At 37.7% G+C, this 14,317-nt stretch overlaps 1 protein-coding gene across 1 annotated transcript in view; it reads right to left on the reverse strand.

Annotated features, from left to right (window-relative positions):
- Positions 1–14,317, reverse strand: part of GMDS (GDP-mannose 4,6-dehydratase) — a 656,076-nt gene that overhangs the window by 186,993 nt on the left and 454,766 nt on the right. The window lies entirely within an intron of this gene.

Here is a 14,317-nt window from a genome sequence, read left to right on the forward strand (position 1 = left end):
GAGAAAAAATATTTGTCTCCAAACATCCTGTAGCCAACCTTCTAAAGAAGTTGAGTGGCTTTCTATTTCAAAGAGAAATTAAGACAGACATCTTACCATCTATAATAAAGTGTCAACTTTCCTCCCTGTTTTATCTCATTTTTGGAACTGACGGGTCTCTCTTCTGTCACACAGAGCTCACAGCTCTATATGTCCTTAGATTTCCATTAGGCAACTTATTAGTTTAGCTCTTTGAGATGGTTCCATGTTAGGCTGTTTGACTTTATGAAGTACTGATACAAGAAGTGGTATGAAATGTATGCTTTATCTTTATTCTTCCTGTTGTGTTCTATATGCATCTAAATATTAAAAGATACGCCGTTTGTTTTTTAAGTAGGGGGAATATATATTATTAAAATATATTCCTATGTGTTGGAAGGACCCATGTACATGCCATGTTATAAGGTATTCTGCTGTATTACGCTAACGTAGTCACATAAGCATTCCAATAGTACAGGGTCGCAGTTCTCAAAGCATGATCCAGGGACCCCTGGAGGTCCTGAGACCCTTTAATTTGGTCTCGAGGGCAAAACTATTTTTCTAATAAAATGACGACATTACGCCTGTGTCATTCTCATTCTCTCACAAGTGCACAGGAATTCTCCAGAGGCTACATGACTTGTGATACTGCAAGAGATTGTTAAAGCGGATAAGAGAACCCAATTGTCTGTTAATCCAGATATTAATGAGACTCTCAAAAACATGAAACAATGCCACTCTTCTTATTAGTTCTTTTTGTTTTGGAAACTACAGTTATTTTTCATAAAAATATATTACTTATGTTACCATGTTACTTTTTAAAGAATCAATAAATATCTCTTAAATATCACAGTTTTATTTTCTAATATGGTAAATGTCAATAGATATAACACACACAAGCAAAAGTAGTTTGAGATTGTCAATAATTTTTAAGAGTGTGAAGGGCAGGGTAGGGTTCTGAGACAAAAATAGTTTCAGAAACTCTGGTATAGGGTAATTAGATTGTTTCCAATTTGGGGCTACTCACTGTGCAGCTTCAATTTATATGAAAATGAGGATATATGTAATTGTGGTCTGTATGTAAAAATGTATCTAGATAACCAACTTTGCTCCAAGTCCAAATTAATCCCTTACTTTTGAAGAAGTATTTAGCCAATCAAAAATCAACTTTAGGAGCTTGGAAGAAAGTTATTTCTACTTATAAAATAGGTCATAGTGTTTCTTTATTATAAGGCTACTTAAAATATCAAATACCATTAAAAATTCTTATAAACGAACTCTGTTCTTATAAAGAGACCTTAGTTTTCGATTCAAGAGGCAGATTCCTTTGCATTAGGGTTTATATTATAATTGTAATTCAAGTCAGAAAAAGATCTCTGAATTTGGGCATCCATTGTCAAAAGAAACTGCAAATGCAAACACAATCTTAATTGAGACCCAAGTCTCGTAGGCCTATTTGTAACTTAACAAATTAGGGCTTTGGTAGCACTACTTCCAAATCTATCCATTTTATTTTTGGGTACTTTTGTTATTACACCCATTAGTATTTGTCAGTGACATATAACAGATTTGAATTTGCCTAGGTTAGAATTTAGGATTCTTACATTTCAAAACAGAAAACAGACTCTGTTGATACTTTCACACACTGATATCTGTAACTGAAGCATAGGATTTACTTAAGTAACTGTTATCTTTCAAAAATAGGACCATAAATAGGGGCTAGCCCGGTGGCACAGCGGTTAAGTTTGCACGTTCCATTTTGGTGACCCAGGGTTCACCGGTTCAGATCCCGGTGTGGACATGGCATTGCTTGGCAAACCATGCTGTGGCAGGCGTCCCACACATAAAGTGGAGGAAGATGGGCACGGATGTTAGCTCAGGGCCAGTCTTCCTCAGCAAAAAGAGGAGGATTGGAGGCAGACGTTAGCTCTGGGCTAATCTTCCTCAAAAAAAAAAAATAAATAAAAGGACCATTAATACCACTCAAATTCACAAATCAGCTAAAGGTGCTCCCTTAGAGTAGACAGCCACTTTCAGTCTCTATGTATCTGTCAGGCTCAGAACAAAAGAAATCTCACTGTTCACCTTCCCAAGCCTTGTCAATTACCGACATATTCGGTCATGGTGATACAAATATAATCTGCACACCTGACCTTCGTTTCGGTCAGTGAGTCTTGATGCTGCGTGAGGGTGGGGGCAGCAGAGGCAGTTTGTGTGCTTTGGAAAAGCATTCTCAGTGTTGGAATTGTTTTGTTTTAGTCACAATATTTATTTTTAAAATTCAAAAAACGGATTAGAGAAAGTGAGATTTTTTTTTTTGAGGAAGATTAGCCCTAACTACTGCCAATCCTCCTCTTTTTTGCTGAGGAAGACCCGCCCTGAACTAACATCCATGCCCATCTTCCTCTACTTTATATATGGGACGCCTACCACAGCACGGCTTTTGCTAAGCACTGCCGTGTCCATACCCGGGATCCAAACCAGCAAACCCTGGGCTGCCAAGAAGAGGAATATGCGAACTTAACTGATGCGCCACTGGGCCAGCCCCAGAAAGTGACATTTATTTACAGGGATCCTGTACTTACAAGGACAGATTTTTACTCTCCTGTACAATCTCCTTCCCGCTTCAATCTAAATCAAAGGGTAGAACCATGGACTGCAAACCCCATGACAGCAGGATCTGTGTCTGTTTTTCACCTCCATCTTGACAATGAGCATAATATGAACTCAGTTAAAATTCAGTGGAAGAATTTATGGATGAAATAATGAATTTTAAAAACTGATATATTGGGGGCCAGCCCGGTGGTGCAGCAGTTAAGCTTGCATCTTCTTCTTCGGCAGCCTGGGGTTCACCAGTTCGGATGCCAGGCACAGACCTACGCACCGCTTGTCAAGCCAAGCTGTGGCAGGCGTCCCACATATAAAATAGACAAAGACGGGCATGGATATTAGCTCAGGGTCAGTCCCCCTCAGCAAAAAGAGGAGGGTTGGTGGCAGATGTTAGCTCAGGGCTAATCCTCCTCAAAAAACAAACAAACAAACAAACTCATATATTGTTCTAATTTTTAACAAAGACACCCAAGTAAATTTTTAGCAAAGGCACCAGAACAATTCAATGCGGGAAAGGAAGGTGTTTTCAATAAAGTTCTAGAGCAATTGGATATTCATATGGAAAAGAATGAATCTCCACTCCTATCTCACACCACAGACAAAATTAACTTTAGGTAGATCATAGAGCCAAATATGAAAGCTAAATCCTTAAAGTTTCTTGAAGAAGCATAGAGTATCTTCATGCTTTGGAGCTAAGCAAAGATTTGTTAAGGAAGAGACGAAAAGTGCTAACCATGAAAGAAAAAAAATAATAAACTGGACTTGATAATTAAAAACTGCTCATCAGAAAAAAATCACTGAGCAAGAGAAAAGGCAACCCACAGACTGGGAGAAAATATTCACATTATACACAACTGACAGAGGACTTTATTTCTAGACTATATAAATAACTCCTACAAATTAATAGAGAAAAGCCAATAATTTTCCAACTGAGCACTATCATCTGTCCTGAGACGCAGGATGAAAACCACCAGCAGGGAGCTGACTCGTGCATTCACTCAAGCATGTTCCTCCTGCTTGGCCCTGTGTTAGGAACCGTGCACACACAGTTGACAAAATAAATGGCAAGAAGCCTTCAGTTTAATCAGGGAAGCAGAAAAGTAAGCAAGAAATTATAATAGTATAAAATGGCAGTGAGATCCTAGACGAGGTGCAGCAAAATTCAAGGGCAGCCCTGAAGGTCACCTAACTGGTTTCATTTCCTTCTAATCTTATTTTCATCAGTGTCACTTCTAACATACACACTTAAGTCTTACTTGCCCATCTCTATTCCATACAGAGATATGAAGCAATGATCATGGTAAGGTTTAATTAATTTCTTGCAGAATGGATAGGTAGATGTAACATCCAGAACTTATTTTTAAATGGAAGGAATATTCTTGAAATTTTCTTGATCAGTATTTGGAATTTGATGTTAGACCCAACTTCTTGACCGTGTTTCATAATGTTAAGTATATGACTGAATTTCTCTAATCCCAGAGGTTGTCAGATATATATATACATGTGTAATAATTACACCAAAGGAGGTACATTTCCAGCTTTAAAAACAGCAACAAAAAATAAGTACTGCCTAAGGTTGCTATTTAGAAAAAGATCAACTTACTTTGTTCAGAATTTCATGATTAACATTTTCTCCAAACATATTAAAAGGTAAGGATGGCTAGAATTAAATTGAAGCCAACATTACAAAATACTACTGTTATAAATGAATAATTTCAAAAAAGAAACCCTAAGCTAGCTCACTCACATTTGTTGCAATAGTGTAAGTTCTCTCTCTGTATATGTTTGCGTGTTTGTGTATGTATACACATACATATACGTATCTACGAGCATCTCTGTATCTGTATCTTTATTTCTTCCTCAGGTTATATTTAAGTTTTAGGTCCTTGTCTTGTTTTTTTTAAAGATGATTTTACATCAGCATTTTCCATGAACACATCTGGGTTTCTTTACAGCCTGAATTTACTAAATGTCATATCTAATGAAGGAAGGATTTATGCTTGTTCAACATAAATTCATTTTATTTTCTCCAGGCTCCTCCCTCTCTTCTCAAAGCTGATGACTTCCTAAACCAAGACGGTTGGTCAGAATCCAATCAAGAATATAAAGGCAACTGAATAAATAAAACCATGAAGTAAGTGTAAAATATTAGTGTCCAGACATCCAAGATGTATGCTGCTACTATGAAACCTCCACAGCTGCACCCGCCTGCAGCTCACGTGGTTCCCCAGACTTAAGAGGACCCATTACCAGTAAGAGTTTTATTTGCTTAATAAATTATATTCGAAAGCACAATAGCCTAGGTTCATAGCTGTAAAATTGCCAAATATTGTCAATGATCACTCTCTGGTCATAAATAACAAGATAATCTATGACTCATGGATTTTTGATTCCCAGGGCAATTCTTTCTCACCATTACTCAAAAATCTAAAAAAGCACCTCTACGTGGCATTTTATAGAGGTTATAAATTACTCAAAGGAGATGACATAGGACAGATTTGTAGGCTGAGTAACAGGAACCAGCCAACCAAATGTGTAAATTAAAGAACCAGTGACAAAGAAGAGGGCTAGTGAAAGAATTCTGAAATCCTAAGAATAGATCAGGATTAACTGTGAAAAGAGAAGAGGGGAATGGAAGGAAAGTGATGCAAAAACCATTTATGAAACATTTACGCTATCTGTTAGGAGCAATGTATTAAAGTAACTGAAGCATCACTTGGTGGCTTCAAAGGGCAAACACTGACATCTAACAGGTATCACGGAGATAAACCTTGGAAGGTTATTTTTTAATAACTAATATCAATGTTCAAATGTGGTTAATAGTTCTTTCACTCATGTAACTAACACATATTGAACAGTTGCAATCTGTTTGCCCCTAGACCTGTGGCTGGAGTACTGAAATTAGTAAGGCACAGCCCTGCAGTCCCCTGGAGGAGCTCACAGTTGGGAGAAAAGGAAGATGGTTAAATTAGCAATCACACTTGCACTCCCTGAGCTGTCACCCCTGTGAGGTCCTGGGCTGGGGTGGTGCAGATGAAAGGCACCTAACTCAGTTGGAGACCGGGAAGGCAGGTGCAGGAGAAGCTATGTTGGGCAGGACAAGTGGTAGGAAATCGGGGGAGTAAGGATGGAGAAACGTTTTTCCTGGTAGATGGGACAGGGTGAGTAAAGGGGCATGAAGAGCCTGGTCCATCCAGGGAACAGCCAGGGAGAGGTAACGGGGGAAAGGTAAGAGAGGGCAATCAGAGGGGTTTCCTCTGCCAAAGAGGAGGGTGGGCATTACCTTGCAGGCAAGTAGGGCTATGACAAGATCAGATTGGTGTTTAGAAAGATTATTCTTTCAGCACCGTGGCTCACTTCATTATAACAGCATTTCATGATCAAAGTCAAGCATTTTTACTTTTTAAAAAGAACAATCTTGGAAACTAAAAATCTATCTTTGTGGCAATTATGAAAACTAGAACAGGACAGACTTGGTCATACTCTTCTTACATGCACTGAACATGTAAGAGTCCATCTATTTTCTGTGAAAATGGAAGGTGTCCATGTCACAGTGACAGCTTAGGCGCGTGCTGAGATGTGTTGCTTCTTACATGTCTTGAGTGCCCCCTTCCTTCAGTCTTTTTTTTCTCCTCCAGTATGCTATAGAATGATTTGTAATGGTTTTAGGAAGATTATGACAACATGAAATAGAACCCTGCTGATCAGTTTGTCCCAGGTTAAGAGGATAGATTTTAAAATCTTTTGGTCTCTTGATTAGTTGGATTGACTGCAAAGGCACTGCTGTGCTGGGTAAACTCTCATGCCCCGCTGAGGTTGAAATGATGAAATAATTATTTAAAAACTTTCACCTTAGTCAAAGAGAAATATGCCCTGTTTCATTGAAGCCATCTAGGAATACAATCTTGAGGTGTTTTCTAAATTCAGTATGATGCTATGAAGCTTGAATTGCCCTGCACAGACATTTTGATAAACAACAAGTCATGTAAGTATTATCAGCGAAATTTTACTCATATTTATGTTCCTCAAAACTCCCAGTGGTATTTTGCACATTGTAGGTGATTAAATACACCTTGAATAAATGAAAGAAATGAGAACTGCTTTTAATTATAGTAGATTATCACATTTTAATATATCTTTAACATAGAAAATTTTATATGCACATTAACTACCAATATTTTGATTGTCTGAAATTTTTTTTTAACTAAGGATCTCCATAATGCTTTTGGAGACTTAATGGAAAGAGGTGTCTTGCCTCCCATCACAACAAGCATGGGAACATCCACAGGCACAACCTTTGTGCCTCACTGGAAGATGCAACACCAGTAATCCTCTACTGTTGCTGTGTCCAGTAGGAACTCAACGTTTGATGACAGTGACACACTGGTTTATAGTCCTATTCTGTATCTGCCATTCTCTGAATAAGTTTGATGGCTCATTGAAGTAAGGATGGTGTCCAGAGAATTCTTTTTGGATATCTAACTCAAATCCACTTGAAATTAAGTACCTAATTTTAAAATGCTTTTTTTCCGTAATTTTAGAATTAGAAGCTCTGATATTCATTTATCTTATTCCTCTAACTGCTGTTTACTGAGCACCTATTGTGTTCCAGGTACAGATACCTTCTTACTGTCATGGAGATGACAGAGAAGTAGAAGGGAATCACAATTAATATATGATAAATGCTAAAATACAGATCTGTATACAATGCTATGGAAACAGTGGAGGAATGAATTATTTTGAATGGGATAAACGGTAGGTTGGAGCAAAACTCACAGAGGTAAAATTTTAGTTGAGGACTTACTAGAATGAAGAGGAGTTCACAAGCCAGAGAGAAGCCGTGTTACCTGGGCAAGGTAAATGGAAGGTGCCAAGGTACACAGGCTGAAGGCACAGAGCAGGTTAAGAGGGTACCTGGTACTCCTGGCGATCCGTGTAAAGAGCACATGAAAAGGGAGATTGGAGTCAATAATTTAGGACCAGATGTTTACTAACTGGGGACTTCAGACTTTCTGTAGCTAATGGTGACTTGAGGAAAGTCGAGAAAACCAGAAGTTCTCAGTGTTAACAGCCATACAATCTTCCAGGAAATTCTAGAGCAGGATGTGAGGGAGAAAAAGAGGAAAGGACAGAGAGAAGGGAAGCAAAAGGTAGAGGGAGAGGATGAGGAGTGAGAGGAGGAGCAACAAAGGGAGCAAAGGGAAGACAGGAAGGAGAAGACAAAGGAGGCAGGTTGGAGGCATTAAATAGGGGAGGACCATCGATTCCCAGTCCCCACGTCCAGGTGGCCCGGCCCAGAAGTTACAAATGAGGGGCTTCGGCCCTGCAGCTCTGACCTGGGTGAGCAGCCAGGTTTGGGATCTTGCTGTGAATTCTCAAGACTCACTGGGAGGGAGGCAGATTGTTCATCTCCTTTTGAAACAAACAAAGTTCTTCTGGTGTAAACCTCTTAGACTTCAGTATGGAAAACATGTACATTAGGATAGAACTTTTTCTGCTAGAGCTTTCCTTGCTTTATCTCTTTGATAATTCTCTGTAACTATGTGTTTCTAAAATGAGATAGTAAGTATCAATATATGCTTTCAAGAATGTTGGGAAAGAATAAAAACTAATAAATAACTAATAAATAAACTGACCATTTAAAGGGTTCTTTTGATGAAAGTTCAGAAGGGAAATCCAGACCTCGACAGCCAAAGTGAAGTTTTTTTGTTTTTTTTAAAGATTGGCACCTGAGCTAACATCTGTTGCCAATCTTCTTTTTTTTTTTTTCCTTTTCTTTCTCCCCAAGGCCTCCCGGTACATAGTTGTACATTCTAGTTGTGGGTCCTTCTAGTTGTGTTATGTGGGACGCCACCTCAGCATGGCCTGACAAGCGGTGCCACATCCGCGCCCAGGATCCGAACCCGGAAACCCTGGGCCGCCAAAGTAGAGCGCGTGAACTTAAACACTCGGCCATGGGGCTGGCCCCAAAATGAAGTTATTTTAGGAATTACTGTTCCTAAGTCATTGCTATCTTCATCTGATTTGAGAAAAAGAAAGAACTCTTATGGGCTCCCTTTTTCACCTGAAAACTTTACATGATGTCCCAGGAGACAGAGAGAATCATAAAATCTCTAAAGAGGTGCCTTGGGAGTAATTAGTTTTAGATAGCTAATAACGTATGGTTGAGAAAACAGAGAGCGCTCCAGAGGTTTTAACAAGAGCATCTTTCCAAGGATTACAACACTCCCACGAGACACTTAAGATCTTCGAGTAAGAGAGAAGAAACAATTCACTGACTTTTCCTTTGGTAATGAAGTCTTTATTAGCTTATGCTCTTCATGAATGATTTAAAACAAAAATTCCTTTTAAATTTTTCTTAGCAGAAGTCAACTAAATACAGAATTGTTCATCCTAGTGTTTTATAATTGGAAACTGAAATATTAGGGGAAAAAAATCACAGAAATTCCATGCATTAATATAAGTAGTAATACTTGATTTCATAAAAGAAATGTAGAGACTGAATTATAAAACATAATTGTTTCATGTGAGCAAATTTGGAAAATTCGGCATTATGGAAATTGTGCTGCACTTCAAAATGAAGCTCAGTCCTCTAAGGCAACCTAGAAGCTCCTCGTCCTTTTTGTGTTTCCATTTTCATTTCAGCAGAGTCTCACATATTGATAAGAAAAACTAACATTGACCACATAATTTTAAACCAAATCAGAATATCAGTTCTAGCTCAGAGTCTGATTAAATCTACCTCAACTGCCAGGTTTTCAGCCAGCGTCGACAGGGTTGTGGGGCGCAGAAGGGGGGACGCTGCCTTCTCTTCATTCAAAGCCCTGCCTGTAGCACAGTCAGGAAGATTTTCACAAAAGGAAAAAGCACCCTACTTTCAAAGGAGTGTGGCTAGAAAGGCTTTTTTCCTTTCTAAAAGAAGCGTACATTTTGGGACCAGAAAGACTATTGGAATATTATGAAAAGTCTTGCAATGTTTTCAACATTGCTACCCAAGATAAGGGTACCCAGAGAAAAAAAGTGCAGCTGCCGTTGGAACTTCCAGGACCACCCAAGCTGTATTCTACAAGTCTGCTGATGTGCCACACGAGGTAAAGAGCAATTTAAACATGTGGGATATTATGAAGACTTAAATAATGTAAGTTTTAGTAATATAAAAGAGCCACTTAATGCTTATGATTTTAAAGAACTCAAGTGGCAGATGAGCAGAATTAATTTGAAGGCATTTTACATTTTTATATAAAAAAATCACAAGTGTGTGTGTATTCAAAGTTTACTTAAATGAAATAATTCTATCTTATAATCAGTCTCTAAACTTCTTCATACAAAAACAATTAAACTACTAATATTTATTTTTTGATTTTGTATCCTGATATCTCAGTTTCTGGATATTTCAGTTTCCAATTAAAAATCATAGGATGAACAGTTCTATATTTAGTTGACTTCTATTAAGAAAAAGAAAGGTGTTTATTTTAAATCAAATGTGAAAAAACAGGCCATATTTTGGGACAATAGTAGGCCTGCAATAAAACATCATAAATTATAAGACAAAACATACATGATCATGTGATGAAATACCCCTCTTTAAGATGAAATAAATTCTGTTGTGGTTAAATCCCCTATTTCATAGTACATCTCTTTCACATAGAAAGTTGGGGTTTTTCTGTATGTTGGAATACTTTAAATCATTTAAGACAAATTTTTTTTTCCAATGCATGTATTTAATGGCTTCAATAAAAAAGAAATTCATTTAAATAAAATAATTCAGGGGCCCAGCCTCATGGCCAAGTAGTTGAGTTTGCACCCTCCACTGTGGCAGCCCAGAGTTCCTCCAGTTCCATCCTGGGCGAGGACATGGCACCGCTCATCAGGCCACACTGAGGCGGCGTCCCCTATGCCACAACTAGAAGGACCTGCCACTAAAAATATACAACTATGTACCGGGGGGCTTTGGGGAGAAAAAGGAAAAATAAAATCTTCAAAAAAAAAAAAAATGCAGCAATTCACCATAGGTTTGAGGCAAGTTTAGAACGTCAATTTCAGCCTTATAAACAACATTTTTTACCCAATTTATCATATGCAAACATGTATGGAAAAAGTGATATTTTCACAAAGTAAACATTAGATAACTTCTTTATTTTGGGGAAAAAAATAGTTACGGTAGAAAATTTCAGTGCCTTTGTTTTTGCTATTAAATTCTAAATGAAGGCTACTTGTGGTCCCCGACCTTATTAATCACACATGAAAAGGTACCTGGACATAGCCAACAGCCCTAGACATGGGCTTGAAAGGAACATTCATTCCACTTAGTGAATAAGGCCATGAAATAATCCATTGCTTGGAAAACTAAGAGAAAAATACCCTGAGTTGTTGTTTGTTTTTCTCCTTTGTGATGGCTCATATGCTTTCAAACATCTTTTATTAAAAGGAATGAGTAATATTGTTCGAGTAAGATTTTAAAATAAACCCATTCCCATTCACTCAAGGAAAGGAATGAGCTTTTCAAATCCTTTCTTTCTTTTTTTTTTATTGAAAAAGACATGAGCAGTACGAAGGCCAGACAAGATCTATAGATAACTTAATATTTAATTAGTTCAGCATTTTTCTGATGGCCCTCTGCCTGTGTTACAGCTTACAGTGATGTCCAGCCTTGTTTTCACTCGTGGAGATTTCTTTCACAAGAAAACTCAAGCTGACAGAATATTGCAAAATAAAGAGGAAAAGAACTTCATCTGGAAAAAAAGTCTTTATCCAAGACACTAAATATGTTTCCTATCTGCAAGATACTATACTTGCTAATAATCTGGCCTATTTGCAATGAAAAGTCAATGAGTGCGAGTGCTCACTGTCCCACAGGTGTGGGGACCGAGAGTGAGGCCTGCACTCCCGGCCTTGATCTGACACTAATTGGTGGTATGATGGGCGAGGGGAGACAGTAGGTGGAGAAGTAATCATTCACCCATTCATTCAAATTTGAGTGCCTACTATGTGCTTGGGAAGGTTCCAGGTGGAATTTACGGAAGATGTGCTATGTGTTAGCAGCTTTAATTATCTCCATCTTTGTGCTATCTTAACAGAAATAATATTTTTATGACTTACTTATAGATGAGGAAACCAAGGTTCAAAGAGCTTATTTAGCTATCTGAAATTACATCAACTAAAAACTGAGCTATGTCTGCATCCCAATCTTGTCTCACTTCAAAGTTCAGGAGCTCTTGATGATTATATTATGGTGATTCCATGAAATATCGCTGTTAAATTTATTCATGTACAATAATAGCACCCTCTTCTAAAACATAGTTATCACCAAGAGAGGTAATATGTCAGACTGCTATTGATAATTCATAGAATATTTTAGAACATTTTGCTGCAGCCAGCCTGGTGCTGTAGTGGTTGAGTTTGTACACTCTGCTTCAGTGGCCTGGCGTTCGTGGATTCAGATCCTGGGCGTGGACCTACACACTACCCATCAAGCCATGCTGTGGTGGTATCCCACATACAAAATAGAGAAAGCTTGGCACAGATGTTAGCTCAGTGACAATCTTCCTCAAGCAAAAGGAGGCAGATTGGCAAGGGATGTTAGCTCAGGGCCAATTTTCCTCAAAAAAAAAAAAGCATTTTGCTGTTTTCTACTTTTTTATAACTTTAATATAAAAGTAAAAACATTCTCATTGTAATAAATCAAAGAACACAGAAGTAAAGAATTAACAGGCTTTCTCCACCTCTTTCAAACAAAACTGAATTCAACCAATGAAGCAATGTTCAAAGTTTGGTGTTTTTCTTTTCATACCTTTTTCTCTGCTCATACTAACTGCGACCAATAGATACACAGAGATGTGGGTTTTTTTAAGGTTATGAAAGTTTTTCTTTCTTGTCTTTTGACCATAGGATGCTGCTTCAATGGGAGTTTCAATGGGAGTTTCAGTGGAGGGGTGGTGATAGAGTTTTGGAAGACCAGAGAAGCTGCCAAAGGAAAGCAGGTCTCGGTGGGGTTATCAAAGTTTAACATTTCATCAAAAAACATGTTTTTCCTTTCCTCTACAGCAGTATCTAGAAAATCAGTCATTAGAAAATTAGCAGTTACCATACATAAGAATAGCAGCATGACTATATATAAGCTGGTATCTGCATACATATATTTAATACACTACTCTCCTTTATACACACACACACACACACATACACATGATGCTACTGATAGATTGCAATCTAGAACATGCCTTCCTGTTCCAATACAAATGGGTCTGCATTTTCTTTTAACTTGGCAATGTTAAAAAACAGACTCGTCATAAGTGTGTAATGTCTTGAACCAAAATAGACTTCCTTAATGATTTGTTTTCTCCAATTTCACCACAAAATGTAATGCAGCCAACAAAAGAACTATTCTTCCCCCACGTATAATAACATGTTATTCAACAATCATGTAAGACAGCCTATACATATGACTGCCAAGGATCTGAAATGGAGTTTCTAACTGAAATGTTTGGGAAGAAACCTTTTTTTTTTAAAGTTTCACTCCAAGGCTTTGAGTGAAGTGATATAAATATCTAGGAATGTACAGTTTTGCTTTACTACTGTAACATGCTTACAGGAGTAGTTATGGTTTACTTTATAACATAGGTCACTGAAAACATTAACCATAAAAACGTATAAAAATACAAACAAGTTCTCAGTAGGCCATTTACTTTGTGGCAGAACAAACAATCTAATTGCTTCTGTCCCTGGGAAGGCAAACGGCCCTGATGAAGCTGGGTCAGCAGCACCCCTTGGCTTTTTGGAGAGCTTACAACCAGCAAGCCATTCACCCCGACTCTCTCAAGACATCAAAGGAGCTGCACTTTGGGATGGAGGTAACATCTGTTAAACAGGAGAAAACACAATCCGTGCCTGGTATATTCTAAAGGAGATTATAATGAAATGAAGTTAATTTTTTTTTCTTTGTGTGTGTGTTTTTTAGGAGAACTGCAAAAGAAAGAAAAATTATAATACTGTAAAAAGCTAACAAAAGGGGAAAAACATGAATCCACTATTTGGTTTTCTGAAATATAGAGTTGCTCTTAAAATATACTTCATAATCAGCAGCCCAATAGAAAACTCTAGAAAGTACAGAAGATTGGAGAACATAAATACATAATCTGAATGCATATTAATGCATGTTTATGGTATAAATATGACAATGGATATCAATTGTACCAAAAATGAATATATCTCCTGGATCTATTACATTTCTGGGAAACTTAGCTGGGTAAATGAAAACATTATTAGTCAAGTGAAGGTAGAGCTAATGAATTTTAAAAATTAGATTATCAAGGACAGATTGTTGTAACGACTGAAAGTTAGATTTCTCTAAATAAAATTTTTCTCCCAAGTGGGAGAAGAAATGCTATCTGGGGTGTTGGTGGGGAATTAGCACAAGCATACACACACACACATTTGTATCATGTATATAACAGACATATCATGCATGATGTATGTGGCACACATATGTACACACACTAGAACATAAAAATAAGTGCATTTTCCATTTTGGAGTTAGGTGGGTAGCCTGGGTTTTAATCGCAGATCCACTGTTTACCACTTAAGTGGTCTTGCATAAATCACTTACCCTTTTTGGTCTCTAGGGAGAAGACCACTCACTTTACAGGGCTACTGAGAGATATATTAATGCAGCTCAGGCCCTAGTGTTGTA

This window comes from Equus caballus, chromosome 20 (genome assembly GCF_041296265.1).
Source record: "Equus caballus isolate H_3958 breed thoroughbred chromosome 20, TB-T2T, whole genome shotgun sequence".
NCBI classification, from domain to species: Eukaryota; Metazoa; Chordata; class Mammalia; order Perissodactyla; family Equidae; genus Equus; species Equus caballus.